The sequence below is a fragment of the Schistocerca piceifrons genome, chromosome 8 (assembly GCF_021461385.2).
Source record: "Schistocerca piceifrons isolate TAMUIC-IGC-003096 chromosome 8, iqSchPice1.1, whole genome shotgun sequence".
Taxonomy (NCBI): domain Eukaryota; kingdom Metazoa; phylum Arthropoda; class Insecta; order Orthoptera; family Acrididae; genus Schistocerca; species Schistocerca piceifrons.
Window position 1 is genome coordinate 372,116,806 of NC_060145.1, and position 21,552 is coordinate 372,138,357.

At 39.2% G+C, this 21,552-nt stretch overlaps 1 protein-coding gene across 3 annotated transcripts in view; it reads right to left on the reverse strand.

Annotated features, from left to right (window-relative positions):
• Positions 1–463: 463 nt before the first annotated feature.
• The window catches only part of LOC124711260 (E3 ubiquitin-protein ligase FANCL), a 126,351-nt gene continuing 105,262 nt past the window's right edge, over positions 464–21,552 (reverse strand). For 2 of the 3 annotated variants that reach the window (XM_047241236.1, XM_047241238.1), the window contains exon 10: positions 464–887. The gene's annotated coding sequence lies outside the window, so the exon portion shown is untranslated. Of the gene's footprint in view, positions 888–17,235; positions 17,256–21,552 lie in introns of those variants that run through there. The other variant, XM_047241237.1, reaches the window with a different exon arrangement.

Below are 21,552 nucleotides of genomic sequence, written 5' to 3' on the forward strand. Positions count from 1 at the left end.
GTGAGCATGCTCAACAAGTCATGTGCTGTATACAGTGTATCCAGAATAACAAGATGGTCTCTCTCTCTCTCTCTCTCTCTTTCTCTCTCTCTCTCTCTCTCTCTCTCTCCCTTTTAATAAATATAGATGGAATGAATATCTAGGAAATGTATGTGGTGCTGAAAGGAAATGAAAGGCCCATTTTATGCAGAAATTTGCCTCCCAGTAGATCTTGAAGTGTTTCTCAGGCTCCAATATCCACATCCCTCAACTTCAGCATCATTGAATCCTCAAGAAAACAATATGCATGGGACACAGATACCCTCTGTGGGAGTTCGAAAAAGAGCACTGCAACAATGATGTGTATTTTGTGTGGACACTGCATGTACAATTCTATTCAAAAAATTGTTTGCAATAATTGTCAATAACAACAATTTATATTGTAAATAATTACATTCAGATGTAATACAAAGAACAATAAATGTTTATTGTTTTAAAATCTTTAATGCAATATCACAAAAGAATTTAATACAATGCTGACCCAAAAACAAATTCTATTTTGAACACATGATGGTTAAAATATGTCATTCAATATATTTAATCTAAATTAAGTCCAGAGTAGTACCTCCAAATTTTTTATGTGAAAACCCCTCAAGCTCTTTAAATAAAACAAATGTTATTAGGGTTCTACGTCTTTATTCGTCATGTCTACATATTTACAGCCCTCTATCACTAGAAGCCTGCGAATTGTAACATGTAAATTACCACTTGTAATATAACTGTGTCAGTGCATTAGAAAAGCGTATTGTAATCAAGTTTCAAATTCGAAGAGTTTGTCCACACATGGAGCACCATCTCTGTGAGTATGACAATGCCAGACCATAGACCATATATGCGTACTGCAACATCTGCAACAATACAAAGCCTTGGGTTCACTGTCACTGATTAGCCTCTATACTACACACACACACACACACACACACACACACACACACACACACACACACAGAGAGAGAGAGAGAGAGAGAGAGAGAGAGAGAGAGAGAGAGAGAGAGAGAGAGAAATTGCCATCTGTACTTTGGTAGTCATTGTTGTTGCCACAATTGCATCATGGTCCCCGATACCAATTTCGACATGGTCCTCCTCAAAGAGTCAGGTCTCTTTGTTGCCATTAGATCCAATACATTTCCATAGAACGCATTTCGTAATGTTTCACAGGATTTCTTGGCACACTTACAAAACTACCATTTTCCCAGTTGATTGTTGGTTGATTCAGGGTGAGGACACCAAACAGTGAGGTCATCGGTCCCATTGGATTAGGGAAGGAAGTTGGCCGTGCCCTTTCAAAGGAACCATCCCGGCATTTGCCTGAAGCAATTTAGGGAAATCACAGAAAACCTACTTCGGGATGGCTGGAGGCAGGTCTGAACAGTTTTACTCCCGAATGTGAGCCAGCTTATTGTTGGATGACCAAAGTTACCAGAAATGATTACAATATGATTGGGGAACTAACATATAAGTGAAGTGAGCTTTTCTCTAAAGTTTTCATTATGTCAGGAGATGACTCTGGTATATGATAGAAGGATCCACTTACCATTTTAGGCCCTTCCCTGATACCAAGTCTTGTCCAAACAATCCCTCTGGGTGTGGATTATATAGGTAATACTTACTATATAAATTTTGATTATACAGGCAATATTTACAATACAAATTTCAATGCCTCCACGAACTACATATGTTGCCAAAATGGGATGGTTTGAAAGCTTAAACGATACAGAAAGTCATACCTTAGCGCAACCACAATGTATGTGTATCTATGGAGAAGCCAGAAGGACATGTGGTTTCGGAAGAGGAGCAGCAGTCTTTTTAGTAACTGCGCAAGTAACTATATGGATAATTGACCGACCTGGCTCTCTAACATCAGCCAGATGGCCTTGTTGTGCTGGATACTTCAAACAGCAGAAAGCGAGGGCAAACTACAGTCAGAATGTGCATAAGCTACTACAAACAGCACAGTGAACACATTATCATAGTCACAGATGCCTTTAATAGGTTCCACAACGAAACATTGTCTCGAAATTTGGTAGAAAATCTGAAGAAATTCTGGTCGTATGTAAAGTACACAAGCGGCAAGACACAGTCAATACCTACGTTGCACAGTGCCGATGGTACTGTTACCGACGACTGTGACGCTAAAGCGGAGTTATTGAATGCAGTTTTCCGAAATTCCTTCACCAGGGAAGACGAATGGAATATTCCAGAATTTGAAACACGAACAGCTGCTAGCATGAGTTTCTTAGAAGTAGATACCTTAGGGGTTGCGAAGCAACTCAAATCGCTTGATACGGGCAAGTCTTCAGGTCCAGATTGTATACCGATTAGGTTCCTTTCAGAGTACAATAGCTCCCTACTTAACAATCATATACAACCGCTCGCTCACCGATAGATCTGTACCTACAGACTGGAAAACTGCGCAGGTCGCACCAATGTTTAAGAAGGGTAGTAGGAGTAATACATCGAACTACAGACCTATATCATTGACGTCCGTTTGCAGTAGGGTTTTGGAGCATATACTGTATTCAAACATTATGAATCACCTCAAAGGGAACGGTCTATTGATACGCAATCAGCATGGTTTCAGAAAACATCGTTCTTGTGCAACGCAGCTAGCTCTTTATTCGCACGAAGTAATGGCCGCTATCGACAGCGGATCTCAGGTTGATTCCATATTTCTGGATTTCCGGAAAGCTTTTGACACCATTCCGCACAAGCGACTTCTAATCAAGCTGCGGGCCTATGGGGTATCGTCTCAGTTGTGCGACTGGATTCGTGATTTCCTGTCAGGAAGGTCGCAGTTCGTAGTAATAGACGGCAAATCATCGAGTAAAACTGAAGTGATATCAGGTGTTCCCCAGGGAAGCGTCCTGGGACCTCTGCTGTTCCTGATCTATATAAATGACCTGGGTGACAATCTGAGCAGTTCTCTTAGGTTGTTCGCAGATGATGCTGTAATTTACCATCTAGTAAGGTCATCCGAAGACCAGTATCAGTTGCAAATCGTTTTAGAAAAGATTGCTGTATGGTGTGGCAGGTGGCAGTTGACGCTAAATAACGAAAAGTGTGAGGTGATCCACATGAGTTCCAAAAGAAATCCGTTGGAATTCGATTACTCAATAAATAGTACAATTCTCAAGGCTGTCAATTCAACTAAGTACCTGGGTGTTAAAATTACGAACAACTTCAGTTGGAAAGACCACATAGATAATATTGTGGGGAAGGCGAGCCAAAGGTTGCGTTTCATTGGCAGGACACTTAGAAGATGCAACAAGTCCACTAAAGAGACAGCTTACACTACACTCGTTCGTCCACTGTTAGAATATTGCTGCGCGGTGTGGGATTCTTACCAGGTGGGATTGACGGAGGACACCGAAAGGGTGCAAAAAAGGGCAGCTCGTTTTGTATTATTACGTAATAGGGGAGAGAGTGTGGCAGATATGATGCGCGAGTTGGGATGGAAGTCATTAAAGCAAAGACGTTTTTCGTCGCAGCGAGATCTATTTACGAAATTTCAGTCACCAATTTTCTCTTCCGAATGCGAAAATATTTTGTTGAGCCCAACCTACATAGGTAGGAATGAGCATCAAAATAAAATAAGAGAAATCAGAGCTCCAACAGAAAGGTTTAGGTGTTCGTTTTTCCCCTCGCGCTGTTCGGGAGTGGAATGGTAGAGAGATAGTACGATTGTGGTTCGATGAATCCTCTGGCAAGCACTTAAATGTGAATTGCAGAGTAATCATGTAGATGTAGATGTAGAAGATAGACATGAAGCCAACCCCCACAACAATAGTACAAGTTCATATGCCAATTAGCTCTACAATTAGAGACTGAAAAAATGTATCTGCATCTACAGGGTGTTTCAAAAATGACCGGTATATTTGAAACAGCAATAAAAACTAAACGAGCAGCGATAGAAATACACCGTTTGTTGCAATATGCTTGGGACAACAGTACATTTTCAGGCAGACAAACTTTTGAAATTACAGTAGTTACAATTTTCAACAACAGATGGCGCTGCAAGTGATGTGAAAGATATAGAAGACAACGCAGTCTGTGGGTGCGCCATTCTGTACGTCGTCTTTCTGCTGTAAGCGTGTGCTGTTCACAACGTGCAAGTGTGCTGTAGACAACATGGTTTATTCCTTAGAACAGAGGATGTTTCTGGTGTTGGAATTCCACCGCCTAGAACACAGCGTTGTTGCAACAAGACGAAGTTTTCAACGGAGGTTTAATGTAACCAAAGGACCGAAAAGCGATACAATAAAGGATCTGTTTGACAAATTTCAACGGACTGGGAACGTGACGGATGAACGTGCTGGAAAGGTAGGGCGACCGCGTACGGCAACCACAGAGGGCAACGCGCAGCTAGTGCAGCAGGTGATCCAACAACGGCCTCGGGTTTCCGTTCGCCATGTTGCAGCTGCGGTCCAAATGACGCCAACGTCCACGTATCGTCTCATGCGCCAGAGTTTACACCTCTATCCATACAAAATTCAAACGCGGCAACCCCTCAGCACCACTACCATTGCTGCACGAGAGACATTTGCTAACGATATAGTGCACAGGATTGATGACGGCGATATGCATGTGGGCAGCATTTGGTTTACTGACGAAGCTTATTTTTACCTGGACGGCTTCGTCAATAAACAGAACTGGCGCATATGGGGAACCGAAAAGCCCCATGTTGCAGTCCCATCGTCCCTGCATCCTCAAAAAGTACTGGTCTGGGCCGCCATTTCTTCCAAAGGAATCATTGGCCCATTTTTCAGATCCGAAACGATTACTGCATCACGCTATCTGGACATTCTTCGTGAATTTGTGGCGGTACAAACTGCCTTAGATGACACTGCGAACACCTCGTGGTTTATGCAAGATGGTGACCAGCCACATCGCACGGCCGACGTCTTTAATTTCCTGAATGAATATTTCGATGATCGTGTGATTGCTTTGGGCTATCCAAAACATACAGGAGGCGGCGTGGATTGGCCTCCCTATTCGCCAGACATGAACCCCTGTGACTTCTTTCTGTGGGGACACTTGAAAGACCAGGTGTACCGCCAGAATCCAGAAACAATTGAACAGCTGAAGCAGTACATCTCATCTGCATGTGAAGCCATTCCGCCAGACACGTTGTCAAAGGTTTCGGGTAATTTCATTCAGAGACTACGCCATATTATTGCTACGCATGGTGGATATGTGGAAAATATTGTACTATAGAGTTTCCCAGACCGCAGCGCCATCTGTTGTTGAAAATTGTAACTACTGTAATTTCGAAAGTTTGTCTGCCTGAAAATGTACTGTTGTCCCAAGCATATTGCAACAAACGGTGTATTTCTATCGCTGCTCGTTTAGTTTTTATTGCCATTTCAAATATACCGGTCATTTTTTAAACACCCTGTACATCTATACGCTGCAAAACCACTGTGAGGAACATGGCAGAGGGTATGCACCATTGTACCAGTTAGGGTTTCGTCCCTTTCCATTCATGTACTGAGCAAGGGAAGAATTTGTTTGAATGTCTCTGCAAGTGCAGCAATTATTCTAATCTTATCCTAATGATTCCTATGTGAGCAATATACATAGGGAACTGAAGTATATTCGTAAACCAAAGCCTCCAGATGCCAGACACTGAGATCTGTACCACACGTTTTATGGCGATAGAGTATCAATCAAAATTCTGATTTACTTCGTACTTTGTGCTGTCGTGCAGCAGAATGGGCATAAACGTTAATTAAAAGTAGCACCACAACTACCAGAGCTCCATAAAGGCATATCTATGAAAGTATAATACGAATGGCAAACATGGGTGAGTTGGTACAGTATTAGATCATATGAATGGTTATGGTTCAAATCCCAGAATAACAGTTTTTTTTTAATACTGTTTACACGTGAAACTGTTACACGGGGAACATTTTCCTGACATGAATAAAGACTTTTCGGAGTTTGTAGATATGTTCTTTTGTAAGTCTGCTTTTATTTCATTTTTTGAAAGTTGTAAATCTAGTGAGTACATCTGTATAGATAGGTGTGGTGTTCTCTCAGACATGGGCAACAGAACGGACACTATTCGCGATCAAGCAGCTAGTACATTTGTAGTTTCACAGAATAAACATAAACAATGGGACAACAGAATCAAGAAACAACTGCATCACACATGCGGAGGTATTAGTAGTAGTAGTAGTAGTAAATAATAATAATAATAATAATAATAATAATAATAATAACTGACTGCAGATGGCAATGTCACGTACATGAGATATGCTTGTTGTGGCTAAAATCTTGCGTTGAGTACACATACTGCTGTTGTGCGAAATGAATCGATGGAACGTTATTGACATTCTCGTCAAACTGTTACATAGCAACTCTTGTGTATGTACAATGAAAATAACTGATGAAGAGAGAAAGTGTGCTGCATTCCTGATGGACATAACTGATCAATGGAATGTATCAAACATCACAGAAGGGGAAACTTTAGACACCGATGAGCACAGGTCAAGCAGAATTGTTTGTTTGTGAACAAGTGAATGACTAAAAGTCGACGACTTTGACATCATCACCAGAAGGGTCCTCAAGCGATGTACTCTATAGATCTACTACATCCAAAGAAACAAAGTGAAAGCAGACTGCCCTGAAAACTCTTTTTTTTATGGCAGGAAAATGTTCTCCCATGAAACAGTTTCAAAAAACTGTCATGGCTGGGTTTAGAACTCAGGATCCTTCGGTTAGTGATTTAATACTCCATCAACTCACCCACGGATGCCATTTCTATTATTCCCTCACATGCCTTTACTGAGCTCTGGTAGATGTGGTGCTACTTTTAATTGATATTTACACCCATTCTGCCATTGTAAGAACTAAATCGGAGTTTTGGTTGATACTCTATCAATGTACAACGTTTGGCACAGATCTGACTGTCTGATGTCTGGAGGTTCGGGTGTTAGAGCCATCATTTAAAGCCAATTTTTGAAACTCCTTTAATAGACTTTCTCAGAATAGTTTATGTCTATCTTCAAGAGTCTTTCAATTCACTTCCTTCAGTATCTCTGTGACACTCTCCCACGGATTAAACACTATCAATAAGCTAAAATCTACCACCTCCTTTACCCACGACTGCGCCTATGTGATCATTCCTTTTCATATCCCTACAAAATGTTACACCCAGGTCTTTGTATGAGTTGACCAATTCCAGCAGTGACTCACTGATATTACAGTCCTAGGATACTGCTATTTTTTGTTTTGTGAAGTGCACAATTTTACATTTCTGAACATTTAAAGCAAGCCGACAGTCTTTGCACCACTTTGAGATCTTAACAAGATCTGACAGAATATTCATGTAGCTTCTTTCAGACAGTACTTCATCATAGATAACTGCATCATCTGCAAAAAGTCTGAGGTTACTATTAATATTGCCTGCAAGGTAATTAATGAACAACATGGACAGCAAGGGTCTCAACACACTTCTCTGTGGCACACCTAAAGTTAATTCTACATCTGTCAATGATTCCCCATGTGAGATAACATGTTTCTTCCTCCCTACCAAAAAGTCCTCAATCCAGTCAACAAATATCACTTAATATTATTTATGATCATACTTTTGACAGTAAGCGTAGGTGTGGCACTGAATCAGATGATGATTTCAGAATCCATGCTGGTTAGCATTGAGGAAGTCATTCTGTTCTAGATACCTTCCTATGTTTGAGCTCAGAAAATGTTCTAAGATTCTACAACAAATCGATTTCAAGGGTATTGGATGGTAGTTTTGTGGATCACATCTACTACCTTTCTTGTCAACATGTGTGACCAAGAACTGAACACGGTTTTTTTAAAGGGATCTACGATAGAGTATTGTTAGAAGAGGGCTAACTCGACTGTAAGTTTAGTACAGAATCTGACAGGAATTCCATTAGGCCCTGGAGCTTTGTTCAATAATAACGATTTCTCAATGCCAGTGGCACTAATACTTTCAAGTGTTTTATATTCCAGTGTTTGATCACAATATGAATTCTTTAGACGATGACTGGTTTCAGTCCGTGATGACCATCCTCAGAACTTTTTTACACCATGTCCTAAAGTGATAAGGCATCGTCAAAACATATAAATGTAATCAGCATAGCATCGTCATATAGACGATGCTGATTATCCAGAATGAGATTTCACTCTGCAGCGGAGTGTGCGCTGATATGAAACTTCCTGGCAGATTAAAACAGTGTGCAGGACCGAGACTCGAAATCGGGACCTTTGCCTTTCGCGGGCAAGTGCTCTACCAACTGAGCTACCCAAGCACGACTCAGGAGAGCTTCTGTAAAGTTTGGAAGGTAGGAGGCGAGGTACTGGTGGAAGTAAAGCTGTGAGGACAGGGCGTGAGTCATGCTTGGGTAGCTCAGTTGGTAGAGCACGACAAAGGTCCCGAGTTCGAGTCTCGATGCTGATTATATTTATATGTTTTGATGATGCCATTATCGCCTTATCACTTTAGGACATGCTGTAAAAAAGATCTGAGGATGGTCATTACGGACTGAAACCAGTCATCATCTAAAGAATTCATATTGTGACCAAAGACGGGAATAAAAAACATTTGACAGTATTGGATCACTGTTTGTATACGCGACCATGTCGCAGTTGGTGGCACTAATACTTACTTCATTCATCTTTTCCATGGTATGAGGATTAAATTGGAGCAATTTTCCTACTCCTGGGTGTGCCATGTGTCAAAACCTTCCGCAAAGTTTTGGTATTGTTTGACGCTGTACCTCTCTGATGGAATTGCTGGTTGTGTAGAATCTCTTTATTAGGAAGGCTTGTGGTACAAATGTCGTCCACGAGACAGCATGGCTTGGGCAGCAAAGGAGTCTTGAGTTAGCAGTGGCATGAGAAAAACTGGTGTGCATGAAACTTATGATAAGGGGTTTCACTGCAATTTGTTGTGTATTTTAAGTGCTTTTGCTACAAAGGCTACCCTTTAAAGCAAAGAAAAAAGGTGGTAGGGCAATATGTCTTTTAATAACTATTATGTAAGAATTGTTTGTTAATAAATTTGTTTTAAAGGATGTTTGAATTAATGTTAGACAAGCACCTTACCACTCCATAGCTCCTACCACACTAATGGTAGTGGAGTGCAATAAGAAGGTGGTAGGGTTTTGAGCCTGTCATGTGGTAGGACTTGTCTCCATTTTAAGTGCTTGGCACCAGTTGTGATTGCCTTAATATAGTCATTCTTACATTGCAGGTTACACCAGATGTACTGTGGAAGCTAGAAACGTGGTAGGGATATCACATTTAACAAAAATTCAACTTGAATAAGAGCTAACAATTTGTCAAGAAAAAGGTGATGGTAGTGTAACGGAATTAATGCAACGGCTGCGCGGAGTGCTGGGACGCTGCCTTGTTGTCAACGCAGAAATTGTGGGTCAGGCGAGTGGCATCTGTGTGTGTTGTAATAGCTTCCTAGAAACTGGGCAGGCTAGTATAGATTTATTGTAGGATAGTGTTCCTAGCCACATACAAGTTTTCTGAATACAAGCACAAATGCATCATTTGTTCAACAGTGCTCAAGATCTGAAAATTTAGTTGCTGACTCCAAACAGAAAGCACTTATTTTGGATTTACATAATGAAGTAATAAAGGTACAGTTACAAAGTATTTTGCTAACATAGCAACAAACAGGGGGAGGGAAGGCATGCGTTAATAGAGTGGGAAATGGTATTTGGGGGGGGGGGGGGCATATAATAAACTACCCACTACATTTTCTGACCTGTTTGCAACTGCATTAGAGTTTGCAGTAGATAAAAATGAACAATTTGAGGGAAGATTTGCAAGCGCCTGACGTAGTAGAGTTACAGATGATGATTCCTTGCGCTGTAGGGAAACATAAAAGAATGATTATTGAAGTCATTAATGAAAATTTATCATTAAGTAATTTCAGGAGAAACATTTTGTACACACTAATTATGTTTGTGCCACTGCAAACTCAAGACTCCTTCACTGACCAACCTACATAGCCTCGCGGACTACATTCACACCACAAGCCTCTCTGGTAGAAAGATTCTGCACAACCACCAGAGAGGCACGAAGTCGAACAGTACCGAAACTTTGCAGAAGGTTTCGACACACGGCGCTTTGGCTTTTCCTTTGTAAGAAAACATTTGAAAACGGAGTTAAGCATTTCAGTTTCTGTCTCATTCACAACTTTGCTGCCATTAACAGCTTTTACATACGACCAGAATTGCTTTCAGTTTTGTGCAATATCATTTGACAATATTCTGCTTTGGTAGTCAAGGTATCACACATTGCTCTCTTGACAGCCAAATGCTTTTCATTCAGCAACTATCTATTGTCCTGCACTTTGTTTTACTCCTATTGTGCAATAATCTCTGTTTCTTTACAAGTTTTCTTACACTGACTGTATAACTTGGAGGTTCCTTCCCATTATGAACTGTTCTACTGAGTACATATTGATCCAGCACATGGTCAACTATTCTTTTAAACATGAGCCATAGTTCCTCTACATGCTCCTGCCCTGTGCTGAAAGTATCAAGTTCCTCACTAAGGTATGACTGACTTTTTATTTAGTGTACGGAACATGTATATCTTTCTGCTTGTTTTACTTGTCCTTTGGTTATCTATGTTGCCACAACAATATTACAGTCATTGATACCAGTTTTGATGTGGACAGCCTCAATGAAGCCAGGTCTATTTGTTGCCATTAGATCCAATATATTTCCATAACGAGTGGGGTTGATAACTACCTGTTCCACATAGCTTTCAGAGACAGCATTTAGTAATGTTTCACAGGATGTCTTATCATGGCCACCACCAACAAAAAAGGAATTTTCCTGATTAATTGTTGGATGTTTAAAATCTCCACCAATGATCACTGTTAAAATGTGAACTTACGTACAAAAGAACTGAGGTTCTCTCTAAAGTTTTCAGTTACATCAAGAGATGAGTCTGGTGGACGATAGAAGGACCCAATCATCAATTTATGGCCACCCCTGATACCGAGTCTTGCCCAAACACTCTCACATGCAGCTTCAATTTGTATCTCAGTGGATCTGACTTTCTTGACTGCTGTGACATACACTACCTCCATTCCCCATTTGCCTACCCTTTCGATATACACTTAAATTTTCCCCAAAAATCTCATGGTTATCCATTCAAGGATACAACAAACTTTCTGTACCTAGCATTATGCAAGTTTCACTGCTTTTCATGAGCACTTCACACTCTGGCTCTTTGTTGGGAATGCTTCGCCAATTAACCATTAGGTTTTTAATATTTCCACCTGTGTGAGGCATTTCTTTCAGCATTATACTGATACTTCAAGGTTTCCTACAGCTATCGCTATCTGGATTAGATGGAGAGTTGCCTAATCTAAAAAAAACCTTGTGTGCACCCCTCACATAGTCAGCTACCTGAATTGCAGCCTCTGTTGTGTAGTGTATAGTTTACCCATTTAGGGGGACCCTACAGTTCTCAAACCTATAGCCAAGGTCCAGGAAGCCGCAACCTACCTCGTCATAGCACATAAAGAGTCTCTCCTTCAGTCCTTCCATTTGATTAAGAATCAAACGTTCCGGAGACAATGCTGCAAATTATGGGCTTTGTTGAAACTTCACACACAAGGCTGATCTTCCCAACCTTCCCTGCCAGTCACTGGAATGACCAAGTATGATCTCGTATCCCAGACGACAGGCATGATTTATTCCAACATTTGTCACAATCTGCAGTTTCTTCCACCCTGTTCCCTCAATGGCTATGGCTGCCGGAACAGCCTCTTCAACATGATGAATGACACCCCATGCATACACACTGAGTGCACCTGGTCTCCTTTCCTGCCCCTTGCTGCCATTTCCCTAAGGGGTACTGTCATTCATCCTATGTTTGAACTGTTGATGATTAGTATGACCCCTGCCTTTCTGCGTTTGCCTCCTCCTGACACTGGACAAAACAGGTTACCTTGAAGCAGGTGAAGTGAGTCTCATGAGCTCAGTTTCAGTTAAAGACAGCACCTAAAACTTGTTGGTAAGGGGGCCAGTACAAAATCCCGAGTTCTCCTTGGTCTCCATCCATCCTCTACCCTGTACAGGACACCTAGTTCTACCACTGACACACCACTTGTAGTCAAGTGGATGAGTAAGGACAGATCCTGTACTTTCTGCAAAGGACACAGGATGTACAGGAGAGGGTACACCGGGTACGCCTCAGGGACCAGTATCATAGGTACATGACTCTTGAAAGCTCTTCCAGTACACTGATTCACAGCAGCTGCCAATCATTTGACACTAGTCAGCGCAATTTCCAGCAGCTTGCAAACTTAACCAACTCATCCCGTGTCTGAGAATGTATGATGAGATAAGGGAAATTATTCTGAGTGTTACAGGACATGATAATTTAATAGTGATTGGTGACTGGAATTAGGTAGTAAGAAAAGCGAAAGTAGCAGGCGAACATGGACTGGAATGTGGAAATGAAAGAGGAACCTTCCTGGTAGAATTTTGCACAGAGCGTAAGTTATTTTTCACTTGATTTAAGAATCATGAGAGAAGGTTGTAAATATGGAGAAACTAAACCAGAACACACTGGAATGTTTCAGAATGATTACATAACAGTAAGACTGAGATTTTGGGAGCAGATCTGAAACTGTACAGCATTGCCAGGGGCAGATGTAGGCTCTGATGATAATTATTGGTTATGAATTGTAGATTAAAATTTACAGCATTGCAGAACAGTAGGAAATTACGGAGATGAGACCTGAACAAGCTGTAAGAACAAGAGGTTGCTGAGAATTTCAGAGGGAGCGTTAGACAACCACTGATTGCAACAGGAGTAAGGAATACAGTAGAAGACAGATGGGCAGCTTTGAGATATGAAATAATGAAGGAAGCAGAGGATCAAAGCGGTAAAAACCAAGACCTAGCAGAAATCCTTCTATATCAGAAAAGATATATAATTTAATTGCTGAGAAGAGAAAATATAAAAAGCAGCACATGAAACAGGTGAAAGGGAATACAGATGTCTAACAAAATAAAGTTGACAGGAAGTTCATAGCTATGTAGGAATGGCTAGAGAACAAATGCAAGGCTGTTGAAGCATGTATAACCAGAAGAAAGACAGATACTGCCTGTAGCAAAATTAGAGAGAACTTGGGACAAAACAGAAGCAGCTGTAGGAATATGTATTATAGAAAGGGAAGAGGATGAAAATGAGATGGGAGATAAGGGTCAGAGTGTACATAAAGACAAGAGGGGGGGGGGGGAGAATAACAATAAAAATAATAAACCCCGTGGAGGCCCGGGAAAAGAATAGGCCTCCGGTATGTTCTGCCAGTCATAAAAGGCGATGAAAAGAACAAACCACTAATAGGGCTAACCCCCCTTTTAGTGTGATTAGTTGGCTCAGGACAGAACTAATGAAGCCTTGGACAAGTGCTGTCATGGTAGGGGACGACGCTTGAACCCTATGCCCGTCCACAATGGTAACGACACTGCTAGCCACATGAAAAATGATTTAAATCCAAATAGAGGTGTTTTGCAGGATATGCTTCCTGCAACCACTCTAGAAGGAAAACAAAGACAGAGGATGAGATGGTCAGATGAAGTTAACCGACACCTCATGTTCTGTTATTACCAAGCAACAAACTTAGGAACCAACACAACTGGATACAGATCACAAGTATATACAACATTTATTACCAGATACCCAGAATTAAAATTTTTAACAGAACAACGACTAGCTAATCAGATCCATGTAATAATCAAAAATAACAGGATACCCCAGTCAGAATTAGAAAACATCAAACAACAAGTACAACAAATACTGGAACAAAATAATGTGTAATCAGAAGAAGAAGAATAAGAAGAAGAAAATACAGTAATGGACTCAAACATCCCAGAGCAAACAAACAAAGAACAAAACGCATCAATTAAACAATCAGAGGAAAACGAAATCTTAAGACAGCCACCAGAACAAGCACAAATAGAACACAAAGTGACACACGTTAGATATAGAAGAAAAATTTGAACTGACATATATAGAATACAAAGACACAAATACAGACATTAGACCATTCTTGCATAGACCTCCAAATAACCCACAAGTCGAAACAACAATAACAACTATCAACACAATCATACACAACAAAATAAATGAAAATACAACTAGGGAAGAGTTGCAACTACTGGTTTATATAGGAGCACTCACTACACTAAATATACACACTAGGCAGGGATCAGAACCAACCAACACACAGAAGAAGCCCACAAAACCAGCATGGCAACACAGGCTACAGATCAGAATAGAGAAACTGAGAAAAGACATCAGACAGCTAACACAATTTATAAGAAATGAAATATCAGACAAAAAATGAAAAGGTTAGGTAAAATCTCACAACAAGAAGCGATAGAGCAATTAGATGAAAAGAATCAGAAATTACAAGCATTGGCCAAACGACTTAGAAGATACAAAAAAAGTGAAAATAGAAGGAAACAGAACCAAACATTCAACACAAACCAAAAGAAATTTTATCAGACAATAGATAACACACACATTAAGACAATCCACCAAACATAACAGACATGGAACATTTCTGGAGCAACATATGGTCAAACCCGGTACAACATAACAGACATGCATGGCGGATACAAGCAGAAAGAGATACATACAAGATGATACCACAAATGCCTGAAGTGATAATTTTGCAACATGAAGTCACCCGAGCAATTAATTCTACACACAATTGGAAAGCCCCTGGAAATGATAAAATAGCAAATTTCTGGCTAAAGAAGTTCACCTCAACACATTCACATCTAACTAAACTATTTAACAAAGATGATGTGACTTACCATACGATAGCGCTGGCAGGTCGACAGACAGTGTGCCTATCGACCTGCCAGCACTTTCGTATGGTAAGTCACATCATCTTTGTTTTTAGATATATTTTTCCTGCGTGGAATGTTTCCCTCTATTATAAACTATTTAACAGTTACATTGCAGACCCATACACAGTCCCTGATACACTTACAGAAGGAATAGCTTATCTGAAACCTAAAGATCAAGCATACACAGCAAACCCATCAAAATATCACTCCATAACATGCCTACCAACAATACACAAAATATTAACTTCAGTCATAACACAGAAATTAATGACACATACAATACAGAACAAAATTGTAAATGAAGAACAAAAAGGCTGCTGCAAAGGAGCACGAGGAAGTAAAGAGCAACTGGTAATAGATGCAGAGGTGACATATCAAGCTAAAACTAAACAAAGGTCGCTACACTACGCATACATAGATTACTAAAAAGCTTTTGATAGTGTACCCCACTCAAGGTTACTACAAATATTGGAAATATACAAAGTAGATCCTAAATTTATAGTTCCTAAACATAGTAATGAAACATTGGAAAACCCCACTTAATATCCAAACAAATTCAAATAATATCACATCACAGCCAATACAGATTAAGCGTGGAATATACCAAGGAGACTCATTAAGTCCTTTGTGGTTCTGCCTTGCTCTGAACCCACTATCCAACATGCTAAATAATACAAATTATGGATATAATATTACTGGAACATACCAACACAAAATCACACATTTGCTATACATGGATGATCTAAAACTACTGGCAGCAACAAATCAACAACTCAACCAATTACTAAAGATAACAGAAGTATTCAGCAACGATATAAATATGGCTTTTGGAACAGACAAAAAAAAAAAAAAAAAAAAAAAAAAAAAAAAAAAAAAAAAAAAAAAAAAAAAAAAAGCATAGTCAAGGGAAAACACACTAAACAAGAAGATTACTTACTGGATAACCACAGCGACTGCATAGAAGCGATGGAAAAAACAGATGCCTATAAATATCTAGGATACAGGCAAAAAATAGGAATAGATAATACAAATATTAAAGAAGAACTAAAAGAAAAATATGGACAAAGACTAACAAAAATACTGAAACCAGAATTGACAGCAAGAAACAAGACAAAAGCTATAAATACTTATGCTATACCAATATTGACCGTTTCATACGGAGTAGTGAAATGGAGTAACACAGAACTAGAAGCACTCAATACACTTACACGATCACAATGCCACAAATACAGAGTACATCACATACATTCAGCAACAGAAAGATTCACATTAAGCAGAAAGGAAGGGGATTTATCGACACAAAAAACCTACATTATGGACAGGTATACAATTTAAGAAAATTCTTTATATAATGAGCAGAAACTAGCAAAATACACAAAGCAACCACTCATATAAATACATCGGCTATACCACTGCAATTTCATAACCACTTCTACAACCCTTTAGATCACATAACATCAACAGATACGAAGAAAGTAAATTGGAAAAAGAAAACACTGCATGGCAAGCACCCGTATCATCTAACACAGCCACACATCGATCAAGACGCATCCAACACATGGCTAAGAAAAGGCAAGATATACAGTGAGACGGAAGGATTCATGATTGCAATACAGAATCAAACAATAAACACCAGATATTACAGCAAGCATATTATTAAAGATCCCAATACCACAACAGATAAATGCAGACTTTGCAAACAACAAATAGAAACAGTAGATCACATCACAAGCGAATGTACACTACTAGCAAATACAGAATACACCATAGGACATGACAATGTAGCAAAAATAATACATCAACAACTTGCCATACAACATAAACTAATAAAACAACATGTTCCCACATACAAGTATGCACCACAAAATGTACTGGAGAATGATGAATACAAATTATACTGGAACAGAACCATTATAACAGATAAAACAACACCGCATAACAAACCTGACATCATACTCACCAATAAAAAGAAGAAATTAACACAACTAATCGAAATATCCATACCCAATACAGCAAATATACAGAAGAAAACAGGTAAAAACAAATTGAAAAATACACCAAACTGGCTGAGGAAGTCAAGGACATGTGGCATCAGGATAAAGTTGACATTATACCAACTATAATATCAACTACAGGAGTCATACCACGCAATATCCACCTGTACATCAACGCAATACAGCTACATTCAAACTTATATATACAACTACAGAAATCTCTAATTATTGATACATGTTCAATTACCCGAAAGTTCCTAAATGCAATGTAACATATACCGTACAGTTGAAAGGAAGTCACACTTGATCAAGGTCCATGTCACTTTCCATTTTTAACCAGACATGATGTCTGAAAAAGGAAAGAAATAATAATAATAATCCTCAAATTTGATGGTTAAAAATACACTTTTTTCATGTTAAGTGACAATATACTTTCCTTCAGAACTGTACAACTTATTAATCTTTTGAGTGGTTATGGTTTTATACACCGGCATAGAACTTCCCAGCACTTTAGAAAACAAAACCCAGGAGAGAGGAAACAGCATGTGTTCAAAGATCTTTGATGTGCAGCATGTTAGTTTCTGATGCATTGAAATTGAGATTGCCATGCACTTTTGTAAGCCAGTCATAGGTCATGTCACGTGATCTCGCCAGCTGATGGTGGTGGATGTTCAGAGCACATGCCACATGATGTAATCACAGCCAATAGCGACATCGCTGTTAAATAGTGTAAACACACAAATAGGAAAAGTTAATGCTTTAAATCAATATACATTGTGTAGCTACAAGAAAAGCAAAGCTTTTGCTTGTAATATTGGTCTCTAGAATTAATAAGCTGCAAAAGAAACTAAGCTTTCACATATAATATTGGTCTTTTTTTGCAGGTATTACACTTTAAGATACAACACACAAAACACACAACTGTGCCTATAAAATTTTAAATAATGACAGAAACATCTGCTCTGGGCAAGAAATTCTACTAAATGGCTCATCCTCAAATTGTTGATTTTTTAAATCAGAATCGAATGCTTTATGATTTAAGAAATTCATTGCACATTCTCGCACTTATCATAAGTCATCTTGTGTAAAAGAAAATTTATGTTGAAAGTAATGCTTTTCAAACCACCATTCACAACATTTTTCCTGTGGCTGTGTGAGAAATACGTTTGTTTCAGCAGTTCCCAGAGAGTGCCAGAAAACAGTGTTATTACGAATGTGCAGCTAGATGATGTAGGAAGCCCATATGTCTGTATGTGTAAAACATTAAGAGACCTTACATTATGTCATAAAAGAAAGAAGACATCCAAGAACATCAGAATTTCGTAAACCATACTAAAATGCATAATTCGGCCTAAAGTGCACATTTGTATGTCTATATTCACAATGAAGTGGGCCTCAACCTGATATTAAGCTCCTCATTGTAGTTTTTGGCATCTAAATTTTCTTGGAGTACCAGTACTGTATTATTTCATGTTTGGTGCTTTATTATGGCATAATGCCATACGTACCAGAAGATGAAAACATGCAACTTGAAATTTAGTGAACTGTTGAAACTAGTCAATAGTGTGGAATGAAACACTTCATTTCAAATCAACTGACTGCCTCAGCAGAAATGATTAATAAAAGCCACATTTCTTTAGCAAACCAACAAAAGAAACTTCATTGTTGTGCAAGGCAATTATTGCTCAGTTGTTAAAAAGGTGGAAATAAAATAACATCTGAAACTAATAATACATTTTAGTCCTCTGTAATTATGTAAATGAATTTTAATTAACTTGGTAGCTCCTGGCCAAAGAAATCCATTTCATTTTCATTTGATGTGAGAGCTGTCAATGAAGAAACGGCAAAATCACTAAATGTAAACACAGGTCACATGGAGACTACCACCCTCCTCATTACTACTCAGACTGGACAGCTTGGACACAACAGGAAAAAATTACAGGTGGCATCTGGCTACTTGCTGCTACTGCCGAAACAGCTAACAGCCACAGTTCATGAAGCCAGAAGTGGGAGAAGGTACTGCTCATATGCGATTCAACTGCACATGCGTTTGAGTTTGCTGGCAACTGCTGAAACGAGTCCAATGAAATAGTTGTGACATTACACTCATCGGAAACTGTTTGTTATTACTAAGCATTGCATAGTCTTCGTCCTAAAGCTTTTGACACATTTTGCTGTTGGCAGATGCTTGTGTTGTATATGGCACATTTCCAATGCAACCTGAGTTCTACGTTCATTTTTTTCTCTTGTTTATTTTTATTGCTGCAGTATTATTCTGCAATGGCGGTATATAGTAATATTCTTTTTCAGCGTATTGGTTCTTACCAATCACAATTCCAAAAATTTAACTGAAATCTGAAACAATGACAGATTCCTGGAATTCTAAGAAAATGCTGGGTTTTTCCTGATTTTCTCCAGGATGAAAAAATTCCCGGGTTTCCCAGAGTGTATACATTCTGCGAGTCGAAACAAGGCCACTGGAGTAGACAACATTCTGTCAGAAGTACTGATAGCCTTGGGAGAGCTAGCCATGACAAACTATTCCATCTGGTGTGCAAGGTTTATGTGACAAGCGAAATACCATTAGATTTCAAGAAAAGTGTACTAACACAAATCCAAAGAGAGCTGGTGCCGACAGGCGTGAGTTTTTAACTATCAGTTAATAGTGACACCAATTATTTAGAGAAGAATGGAAAAAAGTTTACAAGAGAATCTTGGGGAAGATCAGTTTGGCTCCTGGAAAATGTAGTAACACACAGAGTAATACTGACTGTATAACTTATCCTAAAAGATAGAACAAAGAGAGGCAAACCTACGTTTATAGTGTTTGTAAACTTATAAAGGCTTGTGGCAATGTTAACTGGAATACTCTCTTTAAAATTCTGAAGGTAACAGGGATAAAATACAAGGAGCAAAAGGTTATTCACAACTTATACAGAAACCAGGCTGTAGTCACAAGAGTCAAAGGGTGTGAAAAGGAAGCAGTAGTTGAGAAGAGAGTAAGATAGGGTTGTAGCCCATTCCCAATGTTTTTCAATATGTACTCTGAGCAAGCAGTAAAGGAAACAAAATAAGAATTTGGAGTGGGGATTAAAGTTCATGCAGAAGAACTAAAAAAATCAGAACAGGGGTAGTGGAATATAGCCAAATTAAATCAGGTGATGCTGAGGGAATTAGTTTAAGAAACGAGACATAAAAAATAGTAGATGAGTTTTGTTATTTGGGCAGCAAAGTAACTGATGATGGCAGAAGTAGAGAGGATATAAAATGCGCGCTAGCATTTCTGAAACAGAACACCATGGAAAACACAGGACGGAATATGAAAATATTATGAAAAGGATAAACACATGCAAATGAAACACACAAACAGGGACCACAGTCTCTGTGGCTCCTGAGACGTGGCCTCAGCAGGTGGAGACTGTGCTTGTGTGTGTGTGTGTGTGTGTGTGTGTGTGTGCGCGCGCGTGTGTTTTGTCTACTTCCGATGAAGGCCTCGTTGGCTGAAAGCTTCCTTTCTGACAATCTTCTTGTTGTGCCTATCCGTGACTCAGCATCTCCACTATATTGTATCAACTACCCTTTTCATAATATTGACATATTTTTGAAAACTAGGAATTTGTTAACACCTAATATAAATTTAAGTGTTAGGAAATCTTTTCTAAATGTATTTTTCTTGAATATGGCCTTCTAAAAAAGTGAAACGTGGACAATAAGCAGTGCAGACAGGAAGAGAATAGAAGCTTTTGAAATGTAGTGCTACAGAAGAATGCTGGACATTAGCTGGGTAGACCATGTAACTATTAATGAGGTAGTGAATAGAATTGAAGAGAAAAGAAATTTGTGGTGCAACTTGACTTGATTAGTCCATAGGATACATTCTGTGACGTCAAAGAATCATGAACTTAGTATTGGAAGGAAGTACGGAGGGTAAAAATTGTAGAGGGAGACCAAGATATGAATACAGAAAGCAGGTTCCAATGGATGTAGGCTACAGTAGTTATTTGGAGATGAAAAGGCTTGCATAGGATAGACTCATGCTCCTCTAGCCACTTGCTATGGTGCTGAAATTTCAGTATTTACGAAGACTGCAGACATGTAACTGTAAACAAACAAAAAATTAATTATGTAATAATTATTAACTAAAACTTTATGGCTATCCTTCATACAATGTGGCTAAATTAAATTTGCCAATGAGGAATTGAAACTTGTTTAAGGAAGTGCAGGACCTTTTGTTGTGAAACAGAGAAGTCTATCAACAACTTACTCCCCTCCACACCCACCCCTACCTCCCTCTCAGCCAGCCCATCCTGAACGGAGGTGGCCCTCAATGTTTACTGATCTGTATTGTGGACAGGTGCTGCTCTTTATGCCTTATTTACCTTCTTCGACATCTACATCCAAATTTACACTATAACTCTACTAGTCACAATTAAGTGCCTGGTAGAGGGTTCATCGAACCACCTTCAATCTATTTCTCTATCATTCCACACTCAAACAGCACACAGGAAAAAACAAATACTTAAAACTTTCTGGCATTTGGAGGAGGAAGTTGGTGACTGAAATTTCACAAGAAAATCCTGCAGCAACAAAAAATGCCTTTGTTTTAATGACTGGAACCCCTAATTCACATATTATATCCGTGGCAC